This window comes from Crinia signifera, chromosome 6 (genome assembly GCF_055691185.1).
Source record: "Crinia signifera chromosome 6, ASM5569118v1, whole genome shotgun sequence".
Classification (NCBI taxonomy): Eukaryota; Metazoa; Chordata; class Amphibia; order Anura; family Myobatrachidae; genus Crinia; species Crinia signifera.
The window spans coordinates 31,062,561-31,074,864 of record NC_139222.1 but is presented as its reverse complement, the minus strand read 5'-3'; the positions used below and the strand labels follow the sequence as shown (position 1 = coordinate 31,074,864).

The following is a 12,304-nucleotide window of genomic DNA, read 5'->3' as shown; positions in this document are numbered from 1 at the left end:
CCAGTGAGCTTTGATTGGTGGGCGGCCCAGTCACAGGTAAGTGAGGGGGAAGGAGACGCGCGGTGTGCTGTGCTCTCCTCCCATCGGTGACATGACAGGAGGACTGCAGGGAGACACCAGACTGTCCTCTCCCCGCCTGGCAGCAGCAACAACGGTGAGTGCTGCTGCTGGGAAATTTGCACTGTGGGGGCATAGCAGTTTGTGGCGCTGTGGGGGCATAGCAGACTGCCCTCACCTGTGCTGCACTAGGTATGGCTGGGACAGGTGTTAGCACAGGTGGCTGCAGCATACCCTCCAACATGACCCATTCCATAGGTGCACAATGCTCTGCTCCTGTGCTTCCCTCTTACTGTATGATTGATTGTCATCACCTGTGCTGCACTAGGTATGGCTGGGACAGGTGTCAGCACAGGTGGCTGCAGCATACCCTCCAACATGATCCATACAGTAAGAGGGACGCACAGGAGCAGAGCACTGTTTACGGAGCAGAGCACTGTGTACCTATGGAATGGGTCATGTTGGAGGGTATGCTGCAGCCACCTGTGCTGACACCTGTCCCAGCCATACCTAGTGCAGCACAGGTGATGACAATAAATCATACTGGTTCAGAATGTATGGAGCAGTACACAGTGGGGAACTGTCCCCCACATCCTGCCAAACACTACTGATATAATATATCACAGGTTCTCACCTTGGGCCTTCAGGACCCCACACAGTGCACGTTTTCCAGGTCTCCTCACAGAATCACAAGTGAAATATTTAGCTCCACCTGTGGATCTTTAAAAATGTGTCAGTGAGTTATGAGTACACCTGTCGGGTGACCTGGAAAATGTGAACTGTGTGGGGTCCTGAGGACCGAGTCTAAGAACCACTATACTACTGATATATTATAGTATAAGATCATACAACTGATATACTATACCAGCGGTCAGGGATCTCGGTCCTCACGCAGTGCATGTTTTGCAGATCTACTCACAGAATCACAAGTGAAATAATTAACTCCACCTGCGGACCTTATAAAATGTGTCTGTGTAATTAGTACACCTGTGCACCTGCTGGGTTACCAGCAAAACAACATGCACTGTGTGGGGTGATGAGGACTGAGTTACCTGACCACTGGCATATACTATGTCATCCATTCCAGGCACAGGCTGCAGTGATTGAGGGTAATTAGGAGGGGTCAGGTGAGATTGCCCCAGGTGGAGGTAATTGCAGCAGGTATATATGATGGGTGTGGCACTGCAGGGTTTGTACTGGGGCTAGGATGGAGTTGTGGGTGATAGTGCTGTGGAGGATGGTAATGGGGTTTGGGCGCAGCACAGAACACACCAGCAGCGGGACACTCGTCTGTCTGTGGGTCCTTTCTCTGCTAGCCCACCATCCCTTATGGGCCCCATCAGTGTACAATGTGGAGAAGACACAATGGTGGTCACAGTGCAGAAGGACCTCTATGGTAATGGGAGGCTAGTGAAGGCCTCTGACCTGACCCTTGGACCCCAGCAGTGGAAACCCTATTCAGAGAGCGTGGCTGCTGTGGTCTTCCAGAACAGTCTGCAGGACTGTGGCACTGCTGTCCAGGTGAGGACTAGGGGTGATGGAGTGTCCTGGTCTTTGGGCCTACAGTATGTATGGGAAGGGCCTGTGGGGTAACCTGTGCTATGTAGCAGCAGTAAGCTATAGCCATGCTCCTTCCACTGTAGCTACTGCTGTTATCTGATAGGCTGCAGCTTATACATGTAATGTGGCAATGCATATGTACCGCATACTGGTGCCACCTCCATACCTCCCCAAATGGCCCCTTCCAGCAGGGACAACATGCACTCTACGGGTGGTTTCTTACCAAAAAGATGAACTAGGCGCTGATATGAGATTTTTTGTAATACACAATATAGCTGCTGCTTGGGTGAGGTCTATAGTATACCTCTGGTACAAATGGCAAGAAACACATAGAAACTTACGTCTATATAATAAAAAAGCGTTGATATATCGCTTTTTTCACATACATGCAGCTTGGCACACATTTGTCTTACAGATTTATGATTTTTTTTGTGCCTCCTTTAAAGCTCACAGCACGTAACACACCTATATACACATAGGTCAGCAGGTCTGTCCTTCATGAGCACTAAGTTTTTAGCATCGTTTAACATTGTGTAATGCCGCTTTTATACTGCATCTGACACGCTGTATGTTTTTTATATCACTTAATACTCTGTTATGTATTCACAGTCCCCGATTGGCGGAGACCCAGTGACAGCCTGGGAGAGACGCTAACGTCACCTTGGCAACCAGAGGGAGCTTGCTTACTGACAGGAACTCCATACGCACCCTCAGTAACGTCACATCCGGGTAACGCACTTCCGGCCACTGCCTCCCGGCGTCTCAGGGCTCCGGTAATCGGTAAGACCTTTCCATGCACTTATATAAGTTTGTTCTACCTACACCTTGACAAAGGGGCTAGTCCCCGAAACGTTGGTTTTTTGGTCACGTTTAATACAAATACTTTGGAAAATCCTGTGAGTGCCGCTGTCTGTCCTTACTACATTGCATTTCTGATCCTGAGGGCACCAAGGTGGCTGCATTGCTGAGTGGGAGTGCCGGGCCGTACACGAATACCTACAATATTGGGTGAATATTGCACCCCCAGGAGCCAAGGCACCCCGAATTGTATCCCTGCATACAAACTTCAAGAAGGGTGGAATATTTTAAAACACATTTCTTCACAATATCACAGAAGCATCACTGTCCACTGGACACTTTTCCACGTGCTTCACTTGTGTTCTATAGTGTTTTGTGCTAAAGTGTCGACATGGCGAAGTCAGCAGCTAAAAATAACCCCCCTAGGGCAGATATGGAGGATTCTGCAAGGGAGACACCGGGTTTCCACGGCATGGCTGTCGATAGGGGCGAGCACTACAGCTTTTCGGAGGATGATTCTGAGAGATTGCTGTTCAAGCAGAGATTGCACCTTATGGATGAACAACCGAATCTTGAAGTCCTATATAAGCAGTGGTACCGCTTAAAGAAGAGGGAGGTAGATTATCTACTTCATGGGGTATCACTCTCCGAGTACCATAGGGAGAGGATGATACCACGAGGCTTCAGAGTTAGGAATACCCCGACCATCGGTCGGCATAATCCCAACTTTTGCCGCCGATGGATCGGGATTCTTAACAAATGTAGCCACGACCTAATCCTCTTGGTAATAGAAGAGGCGGGACACAAATTGGAAGCTGTGACGGACTTTGAGAAAAAACATAGAACAGACTTCTCTCAGGACCCCTCTCAAGATTGGATACAAAAAATACAGTTACAGGTTGATAATTATCAAAGAGACCTTTTGAAATTCAAAAGAAATAAATATTATGCTGTTAAAGAGGACTATGATGGCAACAGGGTCTATAGGTGGCTGACAGGCGGAGAAGGAGACGGATACCCCCGCAATCGCCCTCAGACACAGACCATTCAGACGGGCACAAAACACCCAGAGAAAAATACCAGCCTCATCTAACAGCGATAGCGAATTCAATGTGGACTCGGACACCCCTGACCAGCTGGCCCCTTTAGGAACACCCAGGGAGGAGGATACCCCCACTACCACCAAGAAAAGAGGAGGCGGTCGACCTCCCGCAGGGGGGGCCAGAGCGCGCAGGTCAAAAAAACTGGCAGACCAATAGAATCGTTGGTCTATAACCTGTCTAACCGTGTTTTTAACCCCATCGAATTAAAAGTATTAGAGAATGGACTTTCTTTCGTCCCCACCCCCCCACACGACGAGTTAACGTGGAAAATCGATTTATATAAACACAGCAGAAATCTGAGATTGAAAGAACACTTTCAGCACCGCCCGATGCAAAGCACCGAAATACCGCACCAAGACTTCATCAAGTCTAAAAAGAGGTCTACATTCGATCCACAATCTCAAAATGCGGCAATATCCACGTACACCAGATTATTAGACGAATCTATCTCAAGATTCTCGAAAGCCCCACACCCTACCCATACCAACCTGAGTAGGTCAGAACAGAAAGCCTTAACCCAGATGAGCAAGTACCGTGATGTGGTATTTAGAGCGGCAGACAAGGGTGGCGGCCTTGTCATCCAGGATCTAACATCGTATGTGACGGAGTGCGACCGACAATTGGCAGATGTGAATGTATACGAACTTCTGAGGAAAGACCCAACGATGGAGTTTAAGCAAGAGCTAGATAACTTATTAAAGCATGCAGTCAAGGACGGCCTTATATCCGAGCAATTACAACAAGCTCTCCCCCAAAACAACCCATCTGTACCCATCTTTTTCACATTGCCAAAAATTCATAAAAACATCATGAACCCTCCCGGACGCCCAATTATCTCAGCTCAAAATTCCATATTCCAACCGGTCTCCCAGTTTCTGGATAGTATCCTACAGCCAATCATCTGTGCCTAGCCCACGTATATCAAGGACACTACGGACTTCCTTAACATTCTAAAACAACTACCAGTTATGCCACTTGGTACAGTGCTATGCGTCATGGACGTTTCTAGCCTGTACACAAGTATACCACACAAAGAAGGGCTCCAAGCAATGAGAGAATTTCTAATCCACAACAACCTACAAACGCTGGATGTGGAATTGTTTATTAAACTACTACGTATCGCTCTCACAAAGAACTACTTTCTTTTCAACGGGAAATTCTTCAAGCAGTTATCTGGGTGCTCTATGGGCAGCAACGTCTCGCCGTCGTTTGCCAACGTGTTCATGTTTAAGGAAGAGAAATCCATGTTCTTTGACAACGAGTTGGCTCAAGGCAAGATCATCAAGTTCAACCGCTATATTGATGACCTATTCATGGTCTGGGGAGGCACAGTGGATGAGTTTGAGTGCCTTATGGAAAACATTAACAGCAGAGACTCACCAATCAAATTTACCTACCAGACCTCCGAACAGATGATCAGCTATCTGGATGTAAAGGTTGAATTGCTTGAGGGAAGAATAGATACCAACCTGTACATGAAGCCCACGGACAAAAATAATGTTCTAAGGGCAACCAGCTTTCATCCTGTGACATTGAGGAAGGCACTCCCCAAGTCATAGATGATAAGGGCGGCGAGAATCGTCAGTGACAGGGAGAAACTACCCCAAGTTCTGGATGATATGGTGGAGAGATTCCTCCAAAGAGGCTATGACCGGAAACTCCTCGAAACACAGAAGAGAGAGGTCTTGTCAATTGCAAGGGAGACACTGTTAGTTCCCAAGATCCAATCACCTATAGAACTACAGAAATCAAAAACGGCATTGCCATTTGTGTCTAGATACAATACATCAAGCTCAGTTCTGCCGAGAGCCACTAGGGCGTTGTGGCCTATTGTGAAGACCGATGCCAGCCTACCATCCTTGAAAGAGAAAACACCCCTGATATGTCATACTCAGGGGAGAAACATCAAGGAAATTATCGTACATAACGATATTACTGGGTTTTCCAACAATCCTGATAACAGCGCAGGACACTTCATGAAAAAGTCCAATGGATGTTATAAATGTATAGGCTGTACGACATGCCAACATATGTTGACAGGACCCACATTCAAACACCCGAAAGATGGAAGGACTTTTCCAATTAGACACGTATTGACATGCACTACAATGCACGTAATTTATGTAATCCAGTGTCCGTGCAATCTTTTGTACGTAGGCAAAACGGTGAGAACATTGAGAACGCGAATGGCTTTGCACAGGTCAGCAATAAGTAAAGCATTGGCCGGCAAAGAAAACGAACAGCCGGTTGCGAAGCACTTTGCCGCCAAACAACACAAACTTAGACCTGAAGCACACAGTTGTGGACCACATCCCCGAGACTCTCAGAAGAGGGGACAGAGATGGAAATCTTCTGAGGAGAGAGAACAGATGGATACATCAACTGAATTGCATCAAACCACACGGCCTCAATGACAAGTTACCCCTCAGTGTTTTCCTGTAGATTCCGAGGCACCAATAACAACCAGGCCTTATTCATATGATGGACATAAGGACATCCACTGAACATAGAAGCCCCGGCGGGCCTAGTAGTGTGCTATATTTTCCTCTCCAGCTTATCTCTCTATCCTTTCATTATTCTTCTGGTGTAATTTATATGTAGAACCTCCAGCCTTTACAGGCCAATCGTGGTGTGCTATAGTTTCTTCTCCGTCTTCTCTTTCTATCCCTATAAATGTTTTTTTCTGGTGTAATGATAATCATGTTCACAGGCCGTACAGGCCGATCGTGGTGTGTCTTTGCTACTTCTCCACCTCATCCCGTTATCTCTTTATTATTCCTCCAACAGAACCAATAATTGACAGCACGGCCGGAGACCAAACAGACCCACACTTTGACCTGATACATTGAGAATCGGTTCTAGAGGCCATATAGGCTAATCGTGGTGTTCTTCAGTTTCTTCTCCATTATCCCTCCATTGTTACTAATTAGTGATTATAGGGCCAATGATAAAAACAGGCCTTACAGGTCTATTGACGTGTGCTTTTGTTTCATCTCCGACTTATCTTTCTATCCCTTTCAGTATTCTTCTAGTGTAAATTGATATGTGATGATAAAACCAAAAATGGACCTCATAGGTCTATCGCTGTGTGCTTTAGTTTCTTCTCCGGCTCATCTTTCTATCCCTTTCATTATTCTTCAAATGTGTTTTTTATATATGCTTCAAATGTGTTTTTTTTTACATATGCTGTTGCAAATAGCAATCTAATATAACTTGTACTGATAAAAGTGATCAGCAAAACACAGTACATATAAGACTTACAATGATGGCCTTAATAGGACAATTGCAGTTTGCTTGGTCTTTTTCGTTCTAAATTATCCCTTTATTCCTTGAATTGTTTCTTGTAATGAAAGGTTTACGATGTAGCAGATATAACAAACATACACACGATACGACATTAATCCATCAGTGAGGATAAGAAGATGCTGTCACACCTTATAATTAAGGCATGATATGTATTAAGGCACCTGAGAGGAGAATATTATCATTTAATGTCAAATTAAATTAAATAAAGGTATCCAAAATGAGAATAATAATATATAATGAAGCATAGTAAACATCCGTACTGACATGCCAGATAATCACGAGTGGGAAAGTCTGAAGTGTCCGCACCTAAACAGTCGACACACGGACGAACGACACACTGTATGGTGTCTGTATACGAATATGCTACAACACACATTGAACCAGGCGTCAAGCACTTTTTAATAATTTTCATATATAATACACTTTCGTTGATATCGCTTTTTTTCACATACATGCAGCTTGGCACACATTTGTCTTACAGATTTATGTTTTTTTTTGTGCCTCCTTTAAAGCTCACAGCACGTAACACACCTATATACACATAGGTCAGCAGGTCTGTCCTTCATGAGCACTAAGTTTTTAGCATCGTTTAACATTGTGTAATGCCGCTTTTATACTGCATCTGACACGCTGTATGTTTTGTATATCACTCAATACTCTGTTATGTATTCACAGTCCCCGATTGGCGGAGACCCAGTGACAGTCTGGGAGAGACGCTAACGTCACCTTGGCAACCAGAGGGAGCTTGCGCTCCAGCCTGGTACTGACGAACTCCATACGCACCCTCAGTAACGTCACATCTGGGTAACGCACTTCCGGCCACTGCCTCCCAGCGTCTCAGGGCTCCGGTAATCGGTAAGACCTTTCCATGCACTTATATAAGTTTGTTTGCACGTTTGTTCTACCTACACCTTGACAAAGGGGCTAGTCCCCGAAACGTTGGTTTTTTGGTCACGTTTAATACAAATACTTTGGAAAATCCTGTGAGTGCCGCTGTCTGTCCTTACTACATTGCATTTCTGATCCTGAGGGCACCAAGGTGGCTGCATTGCTGAGTGGGAGTGCCGGGCCGTACACGAATACATATATATATATATATATTGTGTGTGTATTACTTTAACTGACCCGGCATATACTGGGTCACCTAAGTGTCCATCTCCGTGCTTTGCTCCGCCCCTCTGAAAATCCTGCGTTTGCTCCTGGTAAGAGGGTGCTCAGAGACCTGTGGAAGCTATCTGCCCAATCACTCATCTGGTTATAACTTGGCTTACTCTGAGCTGCAGTAGTATTTGATAATATGACCTACTCCTAGTATTATAAAGGCTTGTGGTGTTAATGCTCAATGTATATTTACTGTCCTCCAACATTCATCCATACAGTAGTACCTGGGCTAAGGGGATTCATGGAGGACTTTTATGCCCCGTACACACGGGGGAGATATATTGCTCAGCAATATATTGCTGAGTGTCTCTTCTGTTAATCAGCGACCAGAGATGGTCGCTGATAATCGGGGGAAGAGGCAGGGAAATAGCTGATCGCAGGAGCACCCGGCGATTCATCGCTGACAGCACACACAAATCACTGGCAATATGGTCGCTCAGCGACAATATTCCCAGCGATATGTGCTGAAATTGCACCCGTGTGTACGCACCTTTAGTGGTAACAAAGGTGTCGGCCATCTTGGCAATGGTCCTGAGATGGGTGCATTGACTTCTAAAGGTGCTAACGTTGGACTTGTCTCGTCTACAGATGACTACAAACCAGTTGATCTACAGTACGAGCCTCACCTACAGCCCGGTTTCAAGCATAAGCTCTCCCATTACTGGGAGTACTGGTGCCGTAGTGTCCATCCAGTGCTACTACCCAAGGTTAGGATGCTTCCTACAGTTGATGGGGTAATCTGGATGTCTATGGGAAGCGTGTCCTGTTTGGCCCAATGCAGACCCAGGCATTGTCCCATTGGGTCACGTGTAACTGTAGAGCACCCAAGAATGGCTGTGTTGATTGTAGGTTTCTAGACGTAAGACACTAAATAATTGGTTTGAGGGGCTCATAACCCTGTTATGGGACTACACCCTATCCTACCCTCCCTTTGAGCACCAAGCCCCATACATGATGGTGGGGTATGTGGGCTATGGAAGGCATTTGCCACTGAGATGGGATCTCAGTTTAGTACCAACATTACTAAGTTTTAAAGTCATCTAACTCCTGATTTGTAGCAGAACATAATCTCCTTCAGTGTTGTGACATCATTATCTGACTCTGTCTAGTGGCCAGGCCCTGGAGAGAACTTATGGAGGACTAATGGATCATTAGATCTGAATGTGGCAGCTCAGCTGCTACTTGGTAATCTCCCATAAGGTCACCTGAGCATTCCTGTAAGTACAGATAATTGGACTACTGATAATGGTCTCACCACTCAACATCAAGTGATGGGTTTCTCTGCAGTAGATGAAATGTTGTGGGTCCCTTCTCTCCATATTATACTACATAGTAATGAGACTGATTCTTCCTACAGACATGGTAATGTGAGCAGCAAAGCCATCCAGCCAATGTGGATACCCTTCAGCTCCACTGTATCCACAGAGGAGAGGCTGCCATTCCTGTTCCAGATAATGAATGGTAAGGCTGTTCCCATTGGGGTAATACTGGAGGTTCAGGCTCGGACAGATTCCCAGGCCTGTAGTGGTGGTGTTCCAGTGCTTGCAGCCCATGTAACCTAGGATGGTCCTTGTCCATCCAGTTCTTAAGCAGTAGAGCTTTTAAAGATGTGCTTTATAATAGGCATCCCATTGTCTTTTTTCACATGAGATTAAGGATAGTTGTCCTAATGAATACTGTGACTGACAGGAGGCTGGGATATGCCCCCAGTTCCTAGAAGTGCTTGGTCAACCCCAAGCGGTGGTGGCCTTGTATTCATAACTGATCATCTTCTTGCAGATGACTTTAGTGCACCAAGGACGTCTACAGTTTTCTTTATTGGTGATACACTAAACATAGAGGCTTCTGTTCTTGCGAAGAACCACATCCCATTGAAGATCTGGGTGGACAGTTGTGTGGCTACAACATCTCTTGCTGTGAACTCCAGCCCCCGTTAGAAGATCATAGCTTTTAATGGGTGAATATGACTTATTCAACCCTACAATCGTGCTTTTGTTCATTGTGGTACCTTAGGTTGCTCTAAGGAAATAGCAGCCAGTTAGCTTACCAGCCATCAGGCCTGGTGTATCATGTTTCTGTCCACAGGTGCCTGATGGATAGCAAGCAGGAATACTCCACATCAAACTTCATAGCTCCAAGGCCTCGGCCAAATGAGCTCCAGTTCAGGATTGATGCCTTCAAGTTTACGAAGCCCGATACACCTGTGGTGAGCGATCAATGGGTGCTGTCTCTGAATGGTGTGACTGTCTGTCTGTGGTGGTGATAGGGTTCAGCTATACTTATCAACCTTCGATGTCAGCCAGAGGATTCCTCTTCTAAGTAACGGCCGGAGATCAGTTGAAATGACACACACACACACCAATGGAGTATGCTAGTCAGACAGTGATCTGAAGTTTAATCTTAGTGTGCTCATAGTTATACCAAAAATGTGGAATGCAATCCACGTCATTGCTCATTAAATGTTTCTTTTGAAGTTTTGAGCTAAAACCATAAATTCACACTTTTTAATAAGATGTCAAAACAAAAGTTTCTTTATCATAGAAATAATTGTATCAATGTCGATAAGCAAGCAGTAACCTTGCCTCCTGATTCTCACAACATTCCAAAACGCGATCTTCATGTCGCAGTTGCAATATCTTCTGACCTTGGTAACAAGTTACAACTCTTACAATCACCTCAAACTGTTCCATCTTATGCTGAAATTAAAATCTGTTCTGCTAGAAGCATTTGAAGGAAAATACATCTTAAAGGGACAGTGATAGTTCTGAATAACATATATAAAACTTAAACCTTATATGTATATAAAAGGTGAGAATCATATCTATACTCTATCATTTCCTCCTGTTGATTCTACCTTTTACTGACTAATATCACTATTGGTTATAATCCATTATAAAACTAAAGTATATATGCAAAATGGTTGCTTTAATATAATGCGGCTTCTCTCAGTCCCTCCAATCTATAAGTACGGTTGGCCTGCCTAACGAGGAGCACACAGTCCACCATAATGGTGCCAATGGCTATGTCCCCACGAGCAGATGCTGTCATCACTTCAGGTGGAGGGTAATGACCGTTGACACATATCCATCATAGTAGACTGTCTACCGCTCTTCCCTCTGCAAAGTGTTTGTGTAGTGTTATAAAACCTGGAGGATTCAAACTGAGGATTATAGCATTGCATCTATAGTTTCCCTAATCCTTTTTACATGTCATTTTCTTTGTCAGATTTCTCATCAGGGAATCTTGTGAGATTTACTTTCACAGTAGGTACGATTTGGGGTGGTCATACGCACAGGACACACATTTATATGGACAGGTGGCCCCCCATCAGGATATGTCGTCAACAGTTGTAGTAAACTACCTGGGGGTGTGCTACCACAGGACAAAAAATTATGGATTCAAGTGGAAGAAGAAAAAAGTGCACCACTACCGTGACAAACCTTTTTTCTTCTTCCACTTGAATCCGAGATTTACTTTCAGAATTAATTGTCCATTTATTAAGTCCATTTGCAATGTCCTTTCACTTATGATTTCCACCATAGTCCAACATGTTTAGTTCTTCTAGTACATTGTTGCCAATAGTACAGAACATATTGTTAATGTTGTGGCGACTTTATCTTGTAACACATCAATAATTAAAATTCATGCGATTGACCAAATCTTGTACATCACAGGGTAGGATTCTTTTTTCTTGTGTCTGGAACAAAAACCAAGTGTGAGTATTTTACCTATCAGTCATAATACAAATTTTACCAGAACATAGGTAACTATAAATAAAACCTTTAAGCCAGGTTACTGGATTTTTCCATGAGTTTAGCCATTTATTTTCACTATACACTTTGGCAACTTGGCTTTTTAACTCTTTAACTTGGAATAGGTGGTTCTCAATGGCTTCAACAACTTAATATGTGTCATTAAAGTAATTAAAACAAGCTTATTTTACACCAATGCACATTCCCACTTATGTACAGTTCTGGCAATTGTCATACTGTACTACATTGGATTAATCATCAATGACCAAACAAGGGTCACAATCACCATTAATGCAGCAGAAGACCTTATGGGTGAAATTTACTAAAGGAAATTTGTAAAAAATAGGTGTATTTGTATCCAGGAATACACTTATTTTTGACATTTACTATCCCGAAAATACGGCTATTCACATTCATAGCACATCAATACGACTACGAATTGCCATATTTTTGGGATAGTAAATGTCAAAAATAAGTGTATTTCTAGATACAAATACACCTATTTTTTTACAAATTTCCTTTAGTAAATTCCCCCCTATACATCCCAAAAGACCATTATCAGATTTT

At 44.1% G+C, this 12,304-nt stretch overlaps 1 pseudogene; it reads left to right on the top strand.

Annotated features, from left to right (window-relative positions):
* Positions 1-1,273: 1,273 nt before the first annotated feature.
* On the top strand, positions 1,274-10,744 carry LOC146009572 (zona pellucida sperm-binding protein 3-like; annotated as a pseudogene).
* The last annotated feature ends 1,560 nt before the right edge of the window (positions 10,745-12,304 follow it).